We start from the raw sequence: 23,756 nt of genomic DNA, 5'->3' as shown, positions 1-23,756 counted from the left end.
CATCTTTCCTCAAGGACAACTCAGAAAGGGGTTATTATTAGTACTCCTAATAATATTGAGACTTCATATTGTACAAGTCAAAAACTTAATTGTTTCTTTGTGCTTACCTTATAATAACGTTACAATTATGCTAGTTAGTGATCATTTTATCAATTAAAAAGACAAAAGGACGATTTATGTCTGATGTTATTCAACAGGAAGACATGTGGGCTACATCAAGATCCTTCCAAGGTGAATCAGGCAACTGACCTTTCCCACCTTAACATATTTTTTACTTTCAAATCTCAGGCCTGAGATATACAGTCTGCAAAGAGCTGTGCAGTTCAATGGGTTTCTTGCAATGGACTGTGTACCTTTGAAAGTTGTTTTATATTGTAGCATCGATTTGAAAGTTTTCCTTATGTTACATAGGTCCTCCTGGTACGTTACTGTAGGAAGTTGGCTCTGTATGTGCTATTTCAAAGTAAGGAATAGCATGCACAGAGTCCAAGGGTTCCCCTTAGAGGTAAAATAGTGGTAAAAAGAGATAATACTAATGCTCTATTTTGTGGTAGTGTGGTCGAGCAGTAGGCTTATCCAAGGAGTAGTGTTAAGCATTTGTTGTACATACACATAGACAATAAATGAGGTACACACACTCAGAGACAAATCCAGCCAATAGGTTTTGTATAGAAAAATATCTTTTCTTAGTTTATTTTAAGAACCACAGGTTCAAATTTAACATGTAATATCTTGTTTGAAAGGTATTGCAGGTAAGTACATTAGGAACTTTGAATCATTTCAATTGCATGTATACTTTTTAAGTTATTCACAAATAGCTATTTCAAAAGTGGACACTTAGTGCAATTTTCACAGTTCCTGGGGGAGGTAAGTTTTTGTTAGTTTTACCAGGTAAGTAAGACACTTACAGGGTTCAGTTCTTGGTCCAAGGTAGCCCACCGTTGAGGGTTCAGAGCAACCCCAAAGCTACCACACCAGCAGCTCAGGGCCGGTCAGGTGCAGAGTTCAAAGTGGTGCCCAAAACGCATAGGCTCCAATGGAGAGAAGGGGGTGCCCCGGTTCCAGTCTGCCAGCAGGTAAGTACCCGCGTCTTCGGGGGGCAGACCAGGGGGGTTTTGTAGGGCACCGGGGGGGACACAAGCCCACACAGAAATTTCACCCTCAGCGGCGCGGGGGCGGCCGGGTGCAGTGTTAGAACAAGCGTCGGGTTCGCAATGGAAGTCAATGAGAGATCAAGGGATCTCTTCAGCGCTGCAGGCAGGCAAGGGGGGGCTTCCTCTGGGAAACCTCCACTTGGGCAAGGGAGAGGGACTCCTGGGGGTCACTTCTGCAGTGAAAGTCCGGTCCTTCAGGTCCTGGGGGCTGCGGGTGCAGGGTCTTTTCCAGGCGTCGGGACTTAGGTTTCAGAGAGTCGCGGTCAGGGGAAGCCTCGGGATTCCCTCTGCAGGCGGCGCTGTGGAGGCTCAGGGGGGACAGGTTTTGGTACTCACAGTCGTAGAGTAGTCCGGGAGTCCTCCCTGAGGTGTTGGTTCTCCACCAGCCGAGTCGGGGTCGCCGGGTGCAGTGTTGCAAGTCTCACGCTTCTTGCGGGGAGATTGCAGGGTTCTTTATAGCTGCTCCTTTGGGTAAAGTTGCAGTCTTTTTGGAGCAGGTCCGCTGTCCTCGGGAGTTTCTTGTCGTCGTCGAAGCAGGGCAGTCCTCAGAGGATTCAGAGGTCGCTGGTCCCTTTGGAAGGCGTCGCTGGAGCAGAGTTCTTTGGAAGGCAGGAGACAGGCCGGTGAGTTTCTGGAGCCAAGGCAGTTGTTGTCTTCTGGTCTTCCTCTGCAGGGGTTTTCAGCTAGGCAGTCCTTCTTGTTGTTGTTGCAGGAATCTAAATTCTTAGGTTCAGGGAAGCCCTTAAATACTAAATTTAAGGGTGTGTTTAGGTCTGGGGGGTTAGTAGCCAATGGCTACTAGCCCTGAGGGTGGGTACACCCTCTTTGTGCCTCCTCCCAAGGGGAGGGGGTCACATTCCTATCCCTATTGGGGGAATCCTCCTTCTTCAAGATGGAGGATTTCTAAAAGTCAGAGGCACCTCAGCTCAGGACACCTTAGGGGCTGTCCTGACTGGCCAGTGACTCCTCCTTGTTTTTCTCATTATCTCTCCTGGACTTGCCGCCAAAAGTGGGGGCTGGGTCCAGGAGGCGGGCATCTCCACTAGCTGGAGTGCCCTGGGGCATTGTAACACGAAGCTTGAGCCTTTGAAGCTCACTGCTAGGTGTTACAGTTCCTGCAGGGGGGAGGTGTGAAGCACCTCCACCCAGAGCAGGCTTTGTTTCTGTCCTCAGAGAGCACAAAGGCTCTCACCGCATGAGGTCAGACACTTGTCTCTCAGCAGCAGGCTGGCACAGACCAGTCAGTCCTGCACTGAACAATTGGGTAAAATACAGGGGGTATCTCTAAGATGCCCTCTGTGTGCATTTTTTAATAAATCCAACACTGGCATCAGTGTGGGTTTATTATTCTGAGAAGTTTGATACTAAACTTCCCAGTATTCAGTGTAGCCATTATGGAGCTGTGGAGTTCGTTTTTGACAGACTCCCAGCCCATATACTCTTATGGCTACCCTGCACTTACAATGTCTAAGGTTTTGCTTAGACACTGTAGGGGCATAGTGCTCATGCACATATGCCCTCACCTGTGGTATAGTGCACCCTGCCTTAGGGCTGTAAGGCCTACTAGAGGGGTGACTTACCTATGCCACAGGCAGTGGGAGGTTGGCATGGCACCCTGAGGGGAGTGCCATGTCGACTTAGTCATTTTCTCCCCATCAGCACACACAAGCTGGCAAGCAGTGTGTCTGTGCTGAGTGAGGGGTCCCTAGGGTGGCATAAGACATGCTGCAGCCCTTAGAGACCTTCCCTGGCGTCAGGGCCCTTGGTACCAGGGGTACCAGGGGTACCAGTTACAAGGGACTTACCTAGGTGCCAGGGTTGTGCCAATTGTGGAAACAATGGTACATTTTAGGTGAAAGAACACTGGTGCTGGGGCCTGGTTAGCAGGGTCCCAGCACACTTCTCAGTCAAGTCAGCATCAGTATCAGGCAAAAAGTGGGGGGTAACTGCAACAGGGAGCCATTTCTTTACAGTTACTATTCTCACTTTAATGTACTTGTGCTCGTTCTCTAGGCAGAAATTTGTTAAATTGTAATAGTTTAGAAAAGCATATAAAACAATACAACAGTGTCATACAAAGTAAACAGTAACCTAATAGGAAATTATGCAGAAATACATCTCTCTGCCCATGGACCCTCACGCGTGATCCAGGGCGAAGATCACTGCACCATACCCCACGAAATGGCTGCTGTCCACAAACTATCCATCAAGGAGATTGTCAGACCAGTTATCTCTAGCCAATATAGCAATTTGTCGCTTTGTGAGGAACAGGTCCCAAAAAGGGCCAAGAATTTGAGCTAAAATGAATATTACGGGGTAAGGGATGCCAGAGGTGCTACAAATGCTGATGAAGGGAAACATCTGCAGGTTTGGGGCATAAACGATTCATCACAATCCCATCACTACCACATGCAGGTGCTTGATGCAAAACGCCCCACTGAGTCAACACTTCTTGTTGGGGCGGAAAAGTCCTCTGCATGGTAATGGACGTGCACCCCTGCCCTGATTGCCCAACTGTACTCATGACCGAATCCCTACTGTTGATTTTTGTTGTTACAGGCAAAGGGAAATCATGCATGTGTGCCATGACATAGGGCTGTCGCACGGATTGCTGTCTTACTGTACCAGGAGGGCCGCCCAAGGGACTACCCTTGGTAATGGAAGGCTACGACCTTCACTATGAGTTAAGCAGAAGCGTGGTGGTGGCAGCATAGCGTGTAGTGATTAGTAGGAGTTAACAGGTCTTTAACTTGTATCACTGGAGTGAAGTCCACAGGCTCAATCACTTTTACACTTCTGCTCCTGTGTACTTAGCTCACTTTGGCCTACATTCGTTTAGTGTGCAGTGCGGCACAGCACAGAGGTTTGCGGGTCAAAGAAGTGTGTTTCCCATGTTAATTCCCATAGAGATTTTAGACATGACTACAGCCTGAACCGCTGGAAGGAATTACACCAAGGAGGAGAATGACCTTTGTTTTTTTTAAGTAAATTTCTATGTTTTTTTAAAAATTCTATTACCTAACTATAATGTCCCTGTAACCTCTGTTTTATCAGTGAATTTCAATGTTTTTTTTAACATTAAGTAAGTTAAATTACAGTAATCCAATTACCAACAGGCCCTGCAGCCAACCCCTGTGCTTTACAAATCCTGGATTACTTTTACCCCCTATACCCACCCAACCCTGCACCACACCACGCAGGTCTTCAGCTGTGTGCAGCTGAGGTTGCCAGCCTTGATGTTTCAGGATATTGCTAGATGGCAGATAGCCAAGAAAATCCCCTGAAAGTTCAGCCACTGCCTCAACATCTCCTTGCTAAGAACATAATCGCACATTGCTCTGTTTGTTACTATATGGTAGGCATGTTGTCCGTCAGAACGTGGAGGTAAGTGTGCATCAGATTGGCATGTGAAAGTTTACTCTGCTCCATACTGGCCACAGGTGACTCCCGAAGGAAGGAGGAAATTAGAGTACCTTGGTGGCAGCAATGTCAGAGGAAGAGAAAGAAGAGGATTGGCCAGGATGTTGGTGGCCCCATTCTCAGCCACTGTATCCTAACGCCCCCTAAGAGCCCCGAAAGGGCTAGATGGACTGCTACGCAGGTATAGATGCCTGCCTTGGGCAGTAAGCCACGCCCCAGCAGTAACCCTTAAATTTTAAGCTGAATCTGCCTCCGCTCCTAACAACCTGAAAGCATTAAAAGTCGTATCATTGAGGGATGCCTGCACATTACCTGGCAAACGCATGGTACACATCTAGGTATGATTGCAAATCACACCATAGCGTGCCCCACATAGTCTTTGGTGTCTAGCCCTGTCCACAAAATATACTTGGCCGCATCCTCTTGGTTGTATACAATCTTGGCAAGTGTATTCAAAAATCCTTAGGGAGAGAAGGCAAGATGTTGCATGCTATACCCAAGAGGGTATGAGTTTATTTCTCCAACAAGCAGATATCATTCAGAGAAAACAATGCCAGAGTGATAGAGAACAAGTTCTATCGATTTGGTGTTTAGCAACCTTCTTAACTTATCGCCTCAGGTCCCTCTACCCTTGACCTGGTCTGATCATTATCTAATTTCCCTCACGCTCCCTTTTCCCTCGGCCCCTCCTATCAATTGCCCATGAAGTTGACCTTTCGCCAATAGTCAAAACTGAACCATAGGGATTGGTTGGACACATTACATTTCTCTCACCCCACCTGTTATGGCTCTGGTCCTTGCCAGATAGAGAATTTCAATAAGTGGATTTCCACTTCTCTAGGTACCATACTGTCGACCAAGACTGCCAACAGAAGGACTGGTCGTAAGAACTGACCATGGTTTACGCCTCGACTGATTCAACTAAAAAAAAGAAGTGTAAGCAGCTTGAAAGGAGGTGGAGGAAGGGTTAGAATATAGAAAGGCGATCAGATCTTTCCATGCGGAAATTAAACTAGCACAAGCAGCTTTCTATACTTCGAGAATTGAACAGCCTGCTAATTCTCTCAAAAGAGATTTTTATGACTTTTAAAGAAATTACCCTGGACCCTTCCATGGATAATCCATTGGAGGCCTCCACAGCTCATAGTAATAGTCTGGCAGGCTTCCCTTTAAAGAAAATCCTAGATATCGACTCAACTGTCCCCTCGTCTCCAGAGATAGACCTGCAAGTACATGACAATTCCCAGTCTTCTAGAGCTAGAGTCCCAGTTTTTCAACCAGTGACGGAAGATTAGTAACAAATTATCTTTATACAATAAAATCTGGATCTCCTTTAGATCCTGCTCCCCTTATAGGTTAGCTCTGGGCTCGAACATCAGTGCGCCTGTATTAACCAACATATTGAACCATTCTCTGACATCTGGTCTTGTAGCGCGCCACTGGAAACATGTGGTTGTTAAACCTATATTAAAAAAAAAACAGACTTGATGCGACCCTTTTTTAGTAATTATAGACCTATTGCTCTCCTTCCCATTGCATCGAAGATAATTGAAAAACATGTCAACAACCAATTGACAGGTTTTCTTGAAAGTCACAAACTTCTCCATCACACACAAATGGGCTTCAGACCACAACACAGCACTGAGTCGGCCCTGTTGGCCATCACGAAGACACTCGTCAACGATTGGACTCCGACGGTTACGCACCTATCATCCTTTGTGGACCTCAGTGCCGCATTTGATATGGTGGACTATAATATATTACTTCAAAGACTATCATTATTAGGAATTGAAGGCACCACCTTCAAGTGGTTCTCCTCCTTTCTGAGGGATAGGATCTTCCAAGTTCTTGATCGTTCTTTCTTTTCTAACAAATTTCCCCTCACTTGTGGGGTTCCTCAGGGCTCATCGCTGAACCCCACCCTTTTTAATATTTATATGTTCCATTTGGCTAATATTGTGGAACCTTACGGTCTTTTCTTGGTATCATATGCTGACGATACTCAGTTGGTAGTTTCTCGTTCCACCACTGGCAACGCAGAACAGGCCAACCTATCCTCCTGTCTTTCAGATGTAGCTAGATTGATGGTCAACTCTAAACTTAAACTTAATGATTATAAATCAGAAGTAATGCTAGTTGGGAACTTCTCGCTGCTCAAGTCTCCAGCCCTGGTACTGGAAGGTGTAAAGACCTTCCTCCGCCTAAGGAAAACATAAAAAGTTTAGACTTCTGGTTAGACTTCCGTCTCACGGTGGATTGCCATTCTAAAAAGTTGGCCGCAACCTGTTTTGGCCTACTAAGAACCATTAGATAGATTTTTAAAGTTCTTCCATTCTTGGCCAAAAGACTCATCATTAAGGCCCTTATATTATCCCGTCTAGACTATGGGAACTCTCTTTTCCTGGTCTCTCCGGGCTATGTCAAAAAAGAGATTGCAGGTTGTGCAGAATACTGCTGGCCGTTTGCTTATGAACACTCCCAGACACCTCTCTGCTAAACCTGCACTGGCCTCGCTCCACTGTCTTTCCATAGAACAACGTATTCATTTTAAGTTTATTTGCATGGCACATAAAGCCCTTCATAATAAGGGTCCGATGTTTCTCAGGCAATTTAGAACACCATTTAACCCCCCCCCCCCGAGGGCACTTAGATCCTCTACCGCCTTGCGGGTTAATACCCCTCGGTTTAAGAAAGCAACATGGGGAGGCAGTCCTTAATCCCTTTGGAACTTCGTCAAGAGCATCTGGAATCCTCCTTTCGCAGGAAACTGAAGACGTTTCTATTCTCAGCGTAGGCATTTCCCAGTTTGGTGGTCTACTTTTAGCGCTGGGAAGCCTTTGGGTAGCCACACGCTCTAAAAATGCAGTAAACTAAACTAAATGTGCTTCAAATTAGGTGGGTTAGTAGGGCAAGTGTTCAGGTTAACTTTGCTGATGATCTGTGGGTCCACAAGCAGTTAAATACAATGCTATTTTCTTAAGCCACACTACTGTAAGACGTTCCTCTCGTGTTGCTTTTGGTATTAAACAAATATAAAGAGAGACTTGGGTATCACATACGCTGCCCACTCCTTAAGACTCCACACCACTTGAATACTTCTCCAGGGTGTAGACTGGTCTGGAAAACTTTTCTTCATAGCTGTACCTTGATGGTAGCAGGTTTGCCACCGGAGGCGACGTCCCACTGACTTCACCACCCCCTTAAAACCACCACCGTCTTACTGACGGCAGTTTCCCACGCCGCTAAAGCAGAAGGATGAGAATTACATCATATAAGGTATGTAGAGCAACAACAGAAAATTGAAAACGTATTATTTTGGTCCATGACCATTCATCAAATGGGGAGGTGGGAGGGATCAGCAAGAAATCTGCAAGTAGTGTATCCACCAGAAACATTGTTACCAAATGTAAGTATTTTTTTCTTCTGATGGATACTTCTACTTGCGGGTTCTTCACCCCTTGAATAGATTCCTAAGCAAATACCCACCTAATGGAGGGCCATGACGGATGGATATACCAGGAAGTCCTGTAGTCCCCACACCAGACGAGATACCCGTCTACGGTCACCTAAGAATCCAGGCAATAGAGCTTGTCGAAGGTCTGAAGGGATGACTAAGTGGCTGCTCTGCAAAGGTTACCTACAGGAACTCTCCTAGTCATGGCATATGTTAACGTCTCGGTCATCGTGGAGTGTGCTGTAATACCCACCCCTCCCTCCGATCCCCCAGTAGTTCTTTGTGGGCCATGGAATAGCAGATTTTAATTCACCAAATAAAAGAAGGTTCTTTTCATCACTGATTTTCGGTTTCTGCTACCTACATAGTCAATGAAGTGCAGATCATCTTCACAGACGTCCTCTGTGCAGTTGACATAAAAGATCACTGCTCTATTCGGATCCAGCCTGTGCATTCTTCCACTCCTGCTTTGTAAGTTGAGATAGTAGAAATGAGGAAGAGTGACTGATTGACCCTGAGGGAAAGCTGCTCTGGCTGGTTCCAAGGACAAACTTATTGTGATAAAAAGTGGTGAAAGGAAAACTGATGCTCCACGTTTATAACTTACTGCCATGCTTGTGGAAGTAATAGCAACAAGGAAGACCATTTTAATGGTTAAAAGCCTCAATGAACAACTGTGAATGGGCTTGAGCGAAGCTCCCATCAACAATGCAAGACAGGTTTAAATCCCACTGCAGCATAATGAAAGAAGTGGGAGGAAGCATGTTGGTCAGATTTTTCAAACATCGACAAAACAACAGGAGATTTGAAAAGGGATTGTAGACCCGGGAGGCAACAGAAAGCGGACAGTGCCCTAGGTGCCCTTTCACTGTACCCGCATTACAACCTTCTTGAGGTGAAGAAAGGGTGAACTTGAAGGTGTAAGACAGCTGCGATCTGCGCACCAAGCGACAAACCAGTGCCACCTCCCAGATTAAACTGATTTGGTGGAGGAACAACGGGCAGATAATATCACATCCACTAAGTCATCAGGCAGGTGACTGCAGTAATGTTTTCCCACTCAATCTCCATGAATAAAGGTATAGGCTCTGGAGATTCGGAGGACGACCTGCCCCTCCAACTGGGAGAAGATCCATCCTGAGAGGTAGATGGTGCAGAGATAATGATGGAGGTGCATAATGTCTGCGTAACACACCCTACTCACCAGTCTGGAGCCACTAAGAGGACTTGAGCCTGGTCTTGGCAGATCTTCCTCAGAATCCAAGGAATCAATGGTATCGGGGGACATGTAGTGAAGGGGAAAGTTCTACTTCAACCAAAATGCATCCCTCAAGACTCCTTCCAACAGTTGGAGGGCACAGAATGCCACACAGTGTGAATTAAAAAAAATGGCTAAGAGATCCTTGTGGGGCAAGACCCATAAATAGAAGGCGAGTTTCACAGCCTCTGGGAAGAAACGCCACTTGTGTTCAGCAAGATGATGTAGGCTCAGGTCATCAGCTTTGTTTTCAGCGAGCCTGCCAAATAATTCACAAACAACCACATTCCAGGCTTGTATGCTTCTTGATTCACCCATGTTTGTTGATCTACCACATCTCAGTCATATTGCCTGTCGAGTCTTGGAGTGCCTGATCACAAAGCGAAGGAAGGCATGCCTTGAGCGCAAGGCAAAAAGCCCTCAGTGCAAGTAGACTGATGTGAAAGCATTGCCATTCTGGAGACCAGAAGCCTTTGATCTGCAGATCCTCCAGGTGTGTCTCCCCCAACAGCTTGGAGTGGAGGCATCTGCACTACCATGGCAATGGCCAGAGGAGGTTGGAAGAACAACCCTCTGAAAAAGTTATGTTCCACACCCCACCAGGCGTCGTCCGCTGCAGTATCCTTGGAAACTACAAAAGAGGCCACAGGGCTACCCCTGTGCTGAAACATCTACCTGCCAAGACAACACTAGAAAGACCTCCTATGCCAGCGCGCATGCAATTACCAGGAGGATGCAAGAAGCTAGCAGACCAAGCAGGTGAAGGACACAGAGGACTCAGATATGAGCACCTTCCTGGCAGCACAGGAGCAACACATGAATGTCCTGTACCTTCTGTTCAGGTGTAAGGGCTTGGCCCAATGTGGTATCCAGTACCGCACCTATAAACAGGAGACAATGAGAGGGCTCCAGGTGAGATTTGGTACATTGACAAAAAAAAAAAATCAAGTCGTGCAGCAAAGAAGCCATTAACAGCAGGTCTGACCGCACCATCTCCAGTGTCCTGGGCATCAGAAGTCAGTCGTCCAGGCAGGGGAAAACTGGAATCTCAAACCTCCTGAGATGGGCTGCCACGACAGCCATAATCTTTGTAGGACTTGTAAGTGCTGATATCAGCCCAAAAGGAAGAACTTCAAATTGACAGCCCTGCCCACCGCAAAGGGCAGGTACTCCCTGTGGACTTCAGTATCAGAGTATGTAAGTGCACATCCTGTAAGTCGAGTGACACAATTCATTGTCTAATCTCGGGCACCAAAAGAACTTAGCAAGGGACAGTACCTTTAACTTCTCCCCTGTGCAGGAAGACGTTCAAGCCCCCAAGGTCTGGGATCCGACGGAGACCTTTGTCCTTTGGTTCAATGGAGTACTGCGACTAGTATCATTGACCAAATATCTTTCTTAACTTCACAGCTGCTTTCTGAAGCCTGAGTCAGTTTTTCCCCTGAACAGTTTAGTACCTTAAAAGGGAGGATTCATCAAGAGTGACTGCACATCTGGAGAAAAAACAGAGGTTATCACCCAGGCATGTCTCCTGACAGCAACGGTGGCACCACTGTCCTGGCGACCGAATCCGCCACATCCAATCCAGACTGTTTAAACTGCCTTATGCTGCTTGACTGTCCGATCAGGCTTTGGATATGGGCCTGAGGTTCCTAGGGAAGATTAGGGAGCAGCGTAGCCACTATGTCCCAAAAGGCATGCACATAGCACCCTAAAAGGCATGTGGCATTGAGGAATTGCAAGGCCAGACTCCCGGCTGCAAAGATCTTTAAGGCCCAAGCCTCAAATCATTTAAGATTACCTATCAGTCAGTGCGGTACAAACATTTCCAGCCGTGAGCTTAACTCAGATGAAGATGACAACTGAATTACTCTGCTCTCTGGCGAATGGTGTTCAGACAGGAATGATGGTTCACCTGGGGCTGACCTACATCTTCTGGCAACTGACCTGTTGACTGCAGGGGTTGAGGACGGTTTGGTCCACAAAGTCAAAATTGGTTCCAGGAAAGCCTCATTGGATGGCAACTTTGGGTCTGAAGTGTGGGTGGAAGGCAGCAGGACTTCTGTTGGAGTATTGGCATTAGACAGTAGGCAAGGACAACTCAAGAAATTTGACCACTTTTCTAATGATGGAGTGGTATGAGGTTGATCCAGGAGGGAGGGCCCAGATGGCTCCAGTAACCTCAACTCAGCAGAAGTATTAATGCCACTAGCCTCTGTAAACCCTTGAAATTCCTGTACAGGTTCTTAAAGGTCTTCCTGTTTAGAGTCTGCGCTGAACAGTTCATTAACAGTATATTTTTCCAATTTTTTTTTTTTTCTTCCAGTTGGCCTTGTGCCTTCCTTCTGGTTTAATGTACAGGTGCCAGAACCAGGGATGCTGACGAAGATGCCAGAGACCAGCTCCGAAGTTGGAGCCAGCACCAATGGCACAGGGGTCATAGAAAACCAGTATTGGTGGTGCTGCACCAAGACTGTGCCGGGGGTGATTTTGATGGAGCCATCAGCACCATCTGAGGCTGCAAAAAGGAGGCGATTGGTGCTGAGGAAAGGCACACAATGGGAATCCACAAGTCATCCCAAAAAGTCCCCAACGGGGCCAAAAGAGCTCCAAAAGGAGACCAATGCAGGTCTGCAAATCTCAAACACTGTATTGAGATAAGTCGCCGGATATGGACAGGGCACAGTTTGGGTACAGTAGGGGTGTAATAGGGGTTAAGTGTGGTGGGACCGATGCTAGGACCTCGCTTGGCTGGGTGGCCAGAAAGCCTATCCCAATTCCGGCTGCAAAGAGGAGTCTGAGAGAAGCCTGGGCGACTTAGCTCATTTGTGTTTCCTCCCTTCCCTTCTCCTTATGTTTTTGGAGGAGGATCTTGATTCCCACAACGCCAGAGACCTCGAATGGGGCCTGGACCTACCTCTACTTTCCTTGGCTCTGACATAAATATCTTAGTCTCCTTTCTTTAATGGCCTTTGGGTGCATGCTGTGGCACGACACGCAAGATCTGGAGTCGAGGTGAGAGCCAAAGCACAACACACAGATGTTGTAGGGGTCACTGATCAACATTTGCCTCTCTCATTCACCACAAAGCCTAAAACTTTGACCTATTGGGAGAAGACATGTTGCACTTTGAAGAGATTTTTCTGAGGAGATTCGAGCTCCAAGAACTTTTTCAAAGGCTCAAAAAATAAAATAGAACAGAGGTCGGTGCAAAGGATGGAGGTGCTTTATGGGGGCAGCAACATCACAGGAATAGTACTTCCAGCGCTTAACAGAGCCACCACCCCTGCCATTGAGGTAGGGCAGTGAAGAAAAGTTTTCTGGACCAGTCTTGCACCAGGAGGAGTATGGAGGTAGAAGTACCTATCTGCAGAGAGGCGTATCCATCAAAATTCAATAGATATGGATTGCTATCATCAAGAGAACAATGTTCCTGAAAAAACTCTAGCTTTAGCGGTTATTACATTATACAATTCTAAAGAGTATCTTTTCGCCCTTTGGTGATGAGTGTGATTCAGGGCAATGTGCTTAATTAAGAAAGCGGAAAGAAAGCAAAATGTAATACAAGTTTGCAACAGAACTGCATAACCTTAGGCAAGAAGGAATTTTACACTCAGCAAGATCCAGATTCAGGCTGGCAGGGTTGGCAGTCAATACATAAAATATATTATTTATTATTAAGGAAATTGCAGCCCTTGGGGACCCATAACAGAAACAAAAAATGTACATACAGACTGAAAGTAGGTATTCCATATGTAACTGAGATGGGTTATTTGTTTAATCTTTGAGGAAGAACCACACATGAACAGATGAGCACCTAAAACCCACCTGCCCTATATTATTCAGGCTATGTAGCAGTGATTTTATGAAGTTCTATTTAATGAAGATCTGAATCTAGATATGTGCTTCCCTCTTCTAAATTTATAACTGAACATGCAAATTAATATTTAATCGGAAGATGTGTTTGGGTTCTAGAAGACATATCAACCTTTTTACATGGATCTGGACATTCCTATTATACTACAGTTCCTCATGGTACTGCTATGTGAACAGCAACATTTACCATAATTTGCCTCAACGATTTAAATATCTGCTCTTGTGTAGTCTGGAATATCATTAGTACAAATATATTGTCACTTTCTAAGTCTTATGAATCCTTATCAGATAATGATCTTTGAGGAGACGTGGGATGTTAATGGATTTAATGTTCCTAGTTTCCAGTTTTTTTTAGTCCCGCATCCCAGGGTATACGGCCACCTGTTTAGCTATGGAAACGCCATACATAAGGCTGGAATTCTACAATCAATCAATCAATCAGATACATTTATAAAGCGCGCTACTCACTCGTAAGGGTCTCAAGGCGCTGGGGGGGGGGGGGGGGGGGGGGTCAGTGCTCGTAGAGCCAGGTCTTGAGCTGCCTTCTGAAGGTCTGAAGGGGAGGTGGTCCTGTATGGCGCGAAGGTGGCTGGGAAGGGAGTTCCAGGTCTTCGCTGCCAGAAAAGAGAAGGATCTTCCTCCGGCGGTGGCTTTGCGGATGCGGGGTACGGCTGCCAGGGCTTGTCCGGTCCAGCGTAGGGTGCGCGGAGGAGTGTAGAATGAGACGCGGTGGTTGATGAGTTTTGGTCCGAGGTTGTCAGGGCTTTGTGTGTGTGGGTGAGGAGTATGAAGGTGATCCTCTTGTTGACTGGGAGCCAGTGAAGTTTCTTCAGGTGTCCGGAGATGTGGTGGTGGCAGGGTATGTTCAGGATGAGTCGTGCGGCAGCGTTCTGGATTCGTTGCAGTTTCCTCTGCAGCTTGATGGTGATGCCGGCGTACAGAGTGTTCCCATAGTCCAAGCGACTCGTGACGAGGGCGTGGGTGACGGTCTTCCTGGTGTCGGTGGGGATCCAGCGGAAGATCTTGCGGAGCATGCGGAGGGTGATGAAGCATGCCGAGGTCACCGAGTTGACCTGTCTGGTCATGGAGAGGGATGAGTCCAGGATGAAGCCGAGGTTGCGTGCGTGGTTGGTGGGTTGGGGAGTCGTCCCAGGCGGTGGGTGTAGGGCCGAGGATGAGGACCTTCGTCTTTTCTGTGTTCAGTTTAAGCCAGCTGTCTGTCATCCAGTTCGCTACTTCCTTCATGCCTTCGTGTAGTCTGGTTCTTGCTGAGGTGGGGTTGTTGGTGAGGGATAAGATGAGCTGGGTGTCGTCGGCGTAGGATATGAGGTCGAGTCCGTGTTTTCGTGCGATGTTCGCCAGGGGGGTCATGTAGATGTTGAAGAGGGTGGGGCTGAGGGAGGATCCTTGGGGGACGCCGCAGATGATCTCTGTGGCTGTGGATCTGAAGGGGGGGAGGCGGACTCTCTGAGTTCTTCCGGAGAGGAAGGAGATGATCCATTCCAGGGCCTTGCCTCTGATGCCGGCGTTGCTGAGGCGACGTATCAGGGTACGGTGGCATACCGTGTCGAAGGCTGCAGAGAGGTCCAGGAGTATGAGGGCCACGGTTTCTCCTTTGTCGGTCAGGGATCTGATGTCGTCCGTGGCTGCGATGAGGGCGGTCTCGTTGCTGTGGTTAGCTCTGAAGCCGAACTGTGAGTAGTCGAGTGAGTCGTTGGTTTCCAGGGCGGTGGTGAGTTGAGCGTTGACGATTTTCTCAATCACTTTGGCGGGGAACGGTAGGAGCGAGATGGGCCGGAAGTTTTTGAGTTCGGTGGGGTCTGCTGTTGGTTTCTTTAGGAGGGCGTTGAGTTCTGCATGTTTCCAGTTCTCCGGGAAGGTGGCGGTGGTGAAAGACGCGTTGATGATGTCTCGGAGGTGGGGTGCAATGATGTTGTCGGCTTTGTTGAAGATGTGGTGCGGGCAGGGGTCGGATGGTGATCCTGAGTGGATGGAGTTCATGATGCGGGTGGTTTCCTCGGTGGTGGTTGGGTTCCAGGTGAGGATGGTGGTGTTTTTGGTGGCGGATTCCAGTGGTGGGTTCGTGTTGGTTGTGGTGAAGCTGTTGTAGATATCGGTGATCTTGTGGTGGAAGAAGGCTGCGAGGGAGTCGCAGAGGTCCTGTGAGGGAGGGATGGAGTTGTTTTCTGCGTCGGGGTTGGAGAGTTCTTTGACGATGCCAAATAGTTCCTTGCTGTTGTGGGCGTTGTTGTCTAGTCTGTTCTGGAAGGCTGATTTTCGTGCGGCGCGGAGGCGTTGGTGGTGTTGGCGGGTGGCGTTCTTGAGAGCAGACATGTTCTCCTCGGTCTGGTTGAGGCGCCAAGTCTTTTCGAGGTGAGGAGTTTTTCTTGTGGTTGTTGGTGTTTGCTTGGGTCTTCAGGGGGGCCAGGAGGTTGGCGCAGTCGGAGATCCAGCTCGTGAGGTTGTTGGCGGCTTCGTTGGGGTCTGTGGTGCTGGTGGGTTGGTTCTGAGAGAGGGTCGATGTGAGTTGTTCCGTGGTGATTCGATACCACTGTCTTCTTGGTGGTTGCTGGGTGTGGTGGTGCACGGTGGTCTTCTTGAAGCTGAAGTGGACACATCTGTGGTCCGACTAGGCGAGTTCGGTGGTGTGGCTGAAAGAGATGTTTTTGCTGGAGGAGAAGATGGGGTCGAGCGTGTGTCCGGCGTGGTGGGCGGGGGTGTTGACTAGCTGTTTCAGTCCCAGGTTGGCGAGGTTGTCCAGTAAGGCGGTGGTGTTGTTGTCGGTGTGGTTCTCCAGGTGGAAGTTGAGGTCCCCTAGGAGGATGTAGTCGGTGGACGGGAGTGCGTGTGGGCTGACGAAGTCTGCGATGTCTTCGCTGAACTTAGTGCGTGGTCCTGGTGGTCTGTACATGAGGGTGCCTCTGAGGGTGGTCTTGGGGTCGCTGTGGATCGCGAAGTGGAGGTGTTCGGCGTCGGGGAGTGAGTCGTCGACGTGGGTCGAGATGCGGATGGAGCTTTTGTGTGCGATGGCGATGCCTCCTCCGGTGCGGTCTTTCCGGATGATTTTGTAGCCGTCGGGGATGGCTATGGCGATGTCGGGTGTCGAGGAGGGGTTCATCCAGGTCTCGGTGAGGAAGGCGATGTCCGGTGTTGTTGAGTCGATGAGGTTCCATAGTTCGATGGCATGCCTGTGGACGGATCGGGTGTTGATCAGGATGCAGTCGAGGTTGTTTCCGGGGGAGTCGTTCTTGTCGGGTGCGATGTGTGTTCGTAGGCAGGTAAAGCGGCAGTTGCGGCAGGTGAAGGATCCGTGGGTCCGCTTCGGGGTAGCGCGGTAGCAGCCTGGCGTGTGGCCGGGGTTGAGGGCGGTGAGGGTGGTGGTGTCGTAGGTCAGGCAGGGGTGGTGGATGGGGTGGGGGTCGCGGGGACCAGGGGTTCGGGCGCTGAGCGCGGTCCAGGCGCGGACGGGCGCAGACGGGCTTGCCTTAGGCGCGCCAGCGGCGCGCCCGCTGCGCGCGGCCTCGCAGCGTCCGCCGTATATGGGGTAGCCGGGGAGGAGGGGTCAGGCGGGAGGGTAGGTGAGCCAATGGGATTGCGCTTGAGGAGCGCAGAAACGGCAGGAAAAGCGGGAGGCGGGAAAAAACGAGGGAAAAACGGCTTTGGGAGGGTGGCGAGAAAACAGGGGAAGAGCGATGCAGACGACGAGAAAGGCGGAAAAAGGACGAAAAAAGGCGGAGAAAAACAAGCACAACGAGCAGGGGCACCGGGCGCACGGGGGGGGCCACGCACTCGGGGATACAGAAAAAAGGTGGAATTACATTCAACCAGGCAGTCTCTGAGGCAGGCACTCGGGGGTACAAAATAAAAGACGGGAACCGGGCACTCTGGGGCCACGCACTCGGGAAACAGGGAGAGAAGTGGAAGCGGCAGTCACGGGGGCACACAGGCAGAAATAGGCAACACTGAGGCAGGCAAGCACTGGTGGCGCTGCGGAGGCGGGGGAGCGACCTACCCTAAGGTCATACATAAGGCTGGAATTCTACACCCCAGTGCTGATATGTTCGTGCTAAGAATAAACCGGAGACCTATTGCTCTAACAGCTTAGACAGCTTCATTATTACAAACACAAATGCTCCTCTTTCTACAAAAGATCTGATGTACACAATATAGCTTTTGTTCCAGTTTAGGGTAATGAACAACCATTGAGAAGAATTAACTACCTGGTCAGTTGAATTTGATGTCACTCTTTCCAGGCCGGATATTTTGCCATGGACAGCATCATGCTCGCAGATGCTGAATTGGCCATTGCCAACGCTTGACTAGGGGATGCCCAAGGAAAGGGGCTTATAGACTATTAAAATTCACACATGATAGTAATCTTAGACTCTTGAATGGCCTTATCGCAGCTCCGCAAATCAAGTATCTTCTCATCAGCATCTTTACTCAATTATCCATTAATTAAAACTGCATTCTTGAAAGCGATCACTTTCAACAAGCCTTTTATTTATAAATAAGCATGCATTGTGCAATTTGCCAAGCCCAAAAAAACATTTCAGGAGAAAACTGCTACTTTCTGCATTTCTGACCACAAAGAACCTTACTAGTTTGATGGCTGCCTTTGGATAGGTTGCTTGGTAGCTTTAAGGTAAAAATCAATGTATTTTGTTCTACAGAACTGTGATTTATATCGAATAAAGTAGCCCCTGCTGCATAATATAAAGTTATTGCAAGTCACAGAAGAGTTCATAGACCACATACATGAACGATGCTGAAGGCCGAGTTCCTTTATAATGGTCGTTGAATTCCAGGTTGTGTTGCATTATCCTAATAAAGTACAGCAGTGGGGGCCTTATTTCTTATAATAGATGGTCACCTGTCGCCCCCCTGAAACCGCTTAAATCCTGGGTGTCTTGCAAAAAATATACTAAAATCAGTTTTAATGAGTCTCGTTAAAAATGTGTGAATTAGATGGTCTATAAACGTGTATATATTTTATCTCTCTTGCAATGTGACCTGAAGCATGAAAATTATGTTGATAAAAATATCTCCTTTCTGATGATTACTTTTTCTTTTTAGAAAAAGGGACCAGAAAAAGGAAAAGCCAATTCGTGTTTTCCTTCCTTAACTGCATCTGTAATTATGCTCTATGACCTGCATTTCACCCTCGTCCGGGCAGCAGGCACTGTGACCTCAGAAGTCAGCTGTGATTACTGATTACAGTTAAACTGCTGCATTACAGGCAATTAGAGATGTCACAAGTCGTACGGAATAAGGAAATTAGAGGCTAGCATTTAAAAAGGGACTGTAGGCTCTAAAGAATTACAAATTTACTAATGCTGGATTTAACTATAACCAGGGCCAATGGAATTATGTGGTAGGAGAGGGCCAAATTATGCGGCAGGGTTGACTAAAGTATACTGCAAGAAAAGCCAAATTATGCAGTGTAATGCTGCACATTTTCTAATAGCATTACTACATTATTTTGTTATTTTTACAAGTGTTAATACTGTCTGGGCATAGGTTCCATTCAAACATAGTAATAGGGAACAGAAAGGCAGGTGATTACTCAACATTTGCAAAGGACCTTCCACTGCTCGGCAACACATGTGATTTTAGTATTTTTTTTAACCGTTTGAGCTAGAAACAACATTTTTTTTTGTTAAACTCTGCAGATTATACAGCAGATGATGGATTATGTGCCAAATGAGGCAGATCTGCAATCATGCGAAAAACGCTGCAGCCGCACAGCAGCATAATTTCAGTGGGCCCAAGTATAACCTCTAAATCGAGGGATTAAATATAGTGGTCACGTTTTGGACTCGTGCTCAAAGACAGGGCGAGAGTCACTCTTGATTGGTGGGGTAAATTCAACTCTGAGTTCAAGCACTTGGAGTTACTTCTGAGGACTATTAAAAAGTGTAACTTTTCTGAACTAAGGAAGTGTTATAGGTAAATTAAAAAAATTGAGAAATACAATTAAATATAAAAAGAAAATCATACATAATAGGATTTGGGAGGCTGTGTTTAGTGCTGTAATATCTTCTGCTTCAAAACCTTTTGTAGGTCAAACTCGTCCGATCCAAGTAAAACCAAAAGCCAACAGCCGATATCACCGATATTAGACGTCCTTTGGGCCAATCATATGACGAGACTGTACAGCAGTAATCAGAATTGTTTCATAAATGGCCAGCCTACACAAACACATGGGTGTATCCTACAAACATGTGTATCGATTACAATTACAACTGAAGACAAACCTGTGCACGTGCCCCTGCCCATGACGCTCATGAGTGACAGGAATATTATACTAACAGGTATCCGCACACCTCCTAGAAATCTGGGTGGCCTCAAGGCGGAGAACTGACGTATGTAATGACCGGACCGCCCTAGAATTAGAGGCTTCACATACTGACTAATCACTTGTGAATATACTGCCCAAGAAGATCAATATGCCCACCAGCCAAACTACAGTGTTTGGTAAACCCATGAAAGAGCGTCTAAGATTTATTCTGAATTATGCACACCACGGACTGGTGGCTGCCTTTCTGACCTGACCACTAGTGCGAATTCTTTTAAAGCACCTGCTAGAATGTTTCTTAGCATTAAAGAAGAGCACACTAGTCTGCTTCAAAGCAAAAGCATATTTTATCAATAACTTTAAACTTTTAAAATGCTTCATTATAGGGAAATAAACGTATGTGAATCAGGATGCCCCATTCACAGCTTCAAAGTCACTGACAAACTGGCAGAGGCCAATTTACATTAATGGGCTGTGCAGACTAAGCCATGTCATGGTATGTACACTTCCAAATATGTTTTTCTCAAATAAATCACTTAAGACCCAGGAGTCAATGCTAAATGCACCAATGATGAGACTGCTTTCTATAGTATCATTATCAGGCACACTTCAGTTGAAAAGAAATATTCAATGCTGTACTGTAAACCCAGATCCACACGCAAGTCAGTCTTTTTCCTTGATCCAAACACTACACACTACTCTAGCGAGTACTGAATCTAACATTCTGTTCATTTATTAATCAAGAAATACAAAATAAACGTGTCTGTTTCTTTATCTACCAAATTAATAGCAGTGACAATTCAACTCTTTAACAAATCTGTTTTGGCCAAACAAGGTATTCATAAATAAAATGAAAAAAAAAAAAAAAAAGACTACCAATGTATGGAATACATATAATTGAACACAGTCATTCTATTGCATTCACACTAGTTCATGAAGGTGTGTGAAAATCTTAATAGTCTGATTCTTTTAACCCATTTAGGGGTGAGGGGGTTGTTACCATATTTGAGGATTTAATCTAAAATGCCTCCTTTCTGAGAAGTTTGCTTGAAATGCATGGAGTCTAAGACAATGCAAGCGCAGTCTATTGGGAGACTGTTAGCTTACAGCCCGCCCATTACATACCTTTGGTCGACTTCATTGACTCTTTCATTTGCTTGCTTGTAATTTGTTAGGACACGTGGCCGTCACTTCCTCGTCTTAGGTTTTTCCCTACCGTGGAGACTCAACCCATTACTTGTGACCGTCCACTGCTCAGTTTTCAAACTCCACTTTTTTTCTTTTCGTTCAAGCACTCTACAAAAGTGCATGTGTTTTCCAGTTGCCTCCCTCCTGTACGCGTCCCCTCAGCTCGCCGTTGTTCGTATTGCACTTTTGTTGCCCTTGTGCTTCCACCATGCCGTTGTGTGTTTATCCCACCCGCACTGCTTTTTCGCCATGCACCTCCTGATTGCACTCACTTGTGTCTTACCTCTCTAAACCCCCCCACTCTTCCTTTGCTCCCCCAACGTATTTCTTCATCAAGCCCTCTCTGTTGCTTCCTCTATGTTGCTTTGTGCACACTTTCCTGTTGGAAATGCTCCTCACCCGCCCTGCCCTTACACCCCCCATGTCACCCTCCCTCCGGGCTTCTCCCTGGGACCAACTCAGATCGGCAAACAGAAAAAAACACTCTAGGCACTTTTATAGAGACCTGCATGCTTGGTGGGCACACCTACAAAATGACACTGCTGCCCCGGTATGCCTTTAAAAATAAAAAAAATAATCCACACTGCACTGCATTAGAAATGGTTACAGCATGGCTAGAGTAATAGGGAGACCTAGCGACTTTATCAATGCTCGTTTGTTAACAAGTTGAATAGACGCTAATGTATGGTTTTGATAAAAGGGAACAAACTTATTTTGGAATGCTTGATTAATAAATTATAAATTGTGATTCAATACATACTAAAGCGTTATGTGTGGCTCACTGGATCAAGGAAGAATACACTCTGAAAGTGTGAATCAAATTATCTAATTTCATGAATGGTTATGAGTGGGGACGTTTACTTGGATAGAGTCATCATTTCATCATTTGGCATTCAGTGATTAGATATATATATATGGAAAATGTCACTTACCCAGTGTACATCTGTTCGTGGCATTAGTCGCTGCAGATTCACATGCTGTGCACATCCCGCCATCTGGTGTTGGGCTCGGAGTGTTACAAGTTGTTTTTCTTCGAAGAGGTCTTTTTTCGAGTCACGAGACCGAGGGACTCCTCCCATTTCGACTCCATTGCGCATGGGCGTCGACTCCATCTTAGATTGTTTTCCCCGCAGAGGGTGAGGTAGGAGTTGCGTAAGCTAGTAATAGTGCCCATGCAATGGAGTGAATACGTATGTACATAATGAAGTTTAAAGTAATATATTTACAAATTTACAAATGTTCAAGATCAACTTCTAAACGGCTACAGGCTCCCGGGGAGGCGGGTGGGCGCATGTGAATCTGCAGCGACTAATGCCACGAACAGATGTACACTGGGTAAGTGACATTTTCCGTTCGATGGCATGTGTAGCTGCAGATACACATGCTGTGCATAGACTAGTAAGCAGTTATCTCCCCAAAAGCGGTGGTTCAGCCTGTAGGAGTTGAAGTTGTTTGAAATAATGTTCGTAGTACAGCTTGACCTACTGTGGCTTGTTGTGCCGTTAACACATCTACAAAGTAGTGTTTGGTAAATGTATGAGGCGTAGACCATGTTGCTGCCTTACATATTTCGTTCATTGGAATATTTCCTAGAAAGGCCATGGTAGCACCTTTTTTTCTGGTTGAGTGTGCCTTTGGTGTAATAGGCAGCTCTCTTTTAGCTTTAAGATAACAGGTTTGAATGCACTTAACTATCCATCTAGCAATGCCTTGCTTAGAAATTGGATTTCCTGTATGAGGTTTTTGGAAAGCAATAAATAATTGTTTTGTTTTGCGAATTAGTTTTGTTCTGTCAATGTAGTACATTAAGGCTCTTTTGATGTCTAATGTATGCAGTGCTCTTTCAGCTACAGAGTCTGGCTGTGGGAAGAACACTGGTAATTCTACTGTTTGATTTAAGTGGAACGGTGATATGACTTTTGGTAAAAATTTTGGATTTGTTCGTAGAACTACTTTATGCTTGTGTATCTGAATAAATGGTTCTTGTATGGTAAATGCTTGAATCTCACTTACTCTTCTTAAAGATGTGATGGCAATTAAAAATGCAACTTTCCATGTTAAGTATTGCATTTCACAAGAGTGCATGGGCTCAAAAGGTGGACTCATGAGTCGTGTTAAGACAATGTTAAGGTTCCATGAAGGAACTGGTGGTGTTCTTGGTGGTATAATTCTCTTTAGACCTTCCATAAATGCTTTTATGACTGGTATTCTAAATAGAGAAGTTGAGTGCGTAATTTGCAGGTAAGCTGAAATTGCTGTAAGATTAATTTTAATGGAAGAGAAAGCTAGCTTAGATTTTTGCAAATGTAGTAAGTATCCTACGATGTCTTTGGCAGATGCGTGTAAGGGTTGAATTTGATTGTTGTGGCATTAATATACAAATCTTTTCCACTTATTTGCATAGCAATGTCTAGTGGTAGGTTTCCTAGCTTGTTTTATGACCTCCATACATTCATGTGTAAGGTCTAAGTGTCCGAACTCTAGGACTTCAGGAGCCAGATTGCTAGATTCAGCGATGCTGGATTTGGGTGTCTGATCTGTTGTTTGTGTTGCGTTAACAGATCTGGTATGTTTGGTAGTTTGACATGAGGCACTACTGAGAGGTCTAGTAGTGTTGTGTACCAAGGTTGCCTTGCCCATGTTGGTGCTATTAGTATGAGTTTGAGTTTGTTTTGACTCAGCTTGTTTACTAGATATGGAAGGAGTGGGAGAGGGGGAAAAGCGTAAGCAAATATCCCTGACCAACTCATCCATAACGCATTGCCCTGAGACTGATCTTGTGGGTACCTGGATGCGAAGTTTTGGCATTTTGCGTTTTCCTTTGTTGCAAATAGATCTATTTGTGGTGTTCCCCAACTCTGGAAGTAAATATTCAGTATTTGGGGGTGAATCTCCCATTCGTGGATCTGTTGGTGATCCCGAGAGAGATTGTCTGCTAACTGATTCTGAATTCCTGGAATAAGTTGTGCTATTAGGCGAATGTGGTTGTGAATCGCCCGATGCCATATTTTCTGTGCCAGGAGACACAACTGTGTTGAGTGTGTCCCTCCCTGTTTGTTTAGGTAATACATCGTTGTCATGTTGTCCGTTTTGACAAGAATGTGTTTG

At 46.3% G+C, this 23,756-nt stretch overlaps 1 protein-coding gene across 3 annotated transcripts in view; it reads right to left on the bottom strand.

Moving 5' to 3' along the window:
• The window catches only part of ATOSB (atos homolog B), a 316,423-nt gene that overhangs the window by 33,636 nt on the left and 259,031 nt on the right, over nucleotides 1-23,756 (bottom strand). The window lies entirely within an intron of this gene.

Source organism: Pleurodeles waltl, chromosome 1_1 (genome assembly GCF_031143425.1).
Source record: "Pleurodeles waltl isolate 20211129_DDA chromosome 1_1, aPleWal1.hap1.20221129, whole genome shotgun sequence".
Classification (NCBI taxonomy): Eukaryota; Metazoa; Chordata; class Amphibia; order Caudata; family Salamandridae; genus Pleurodeles; species Pleurodeles waltl.
This window is presented reverse-complemented; position numbering and strand designations above follow the sequence as displayed.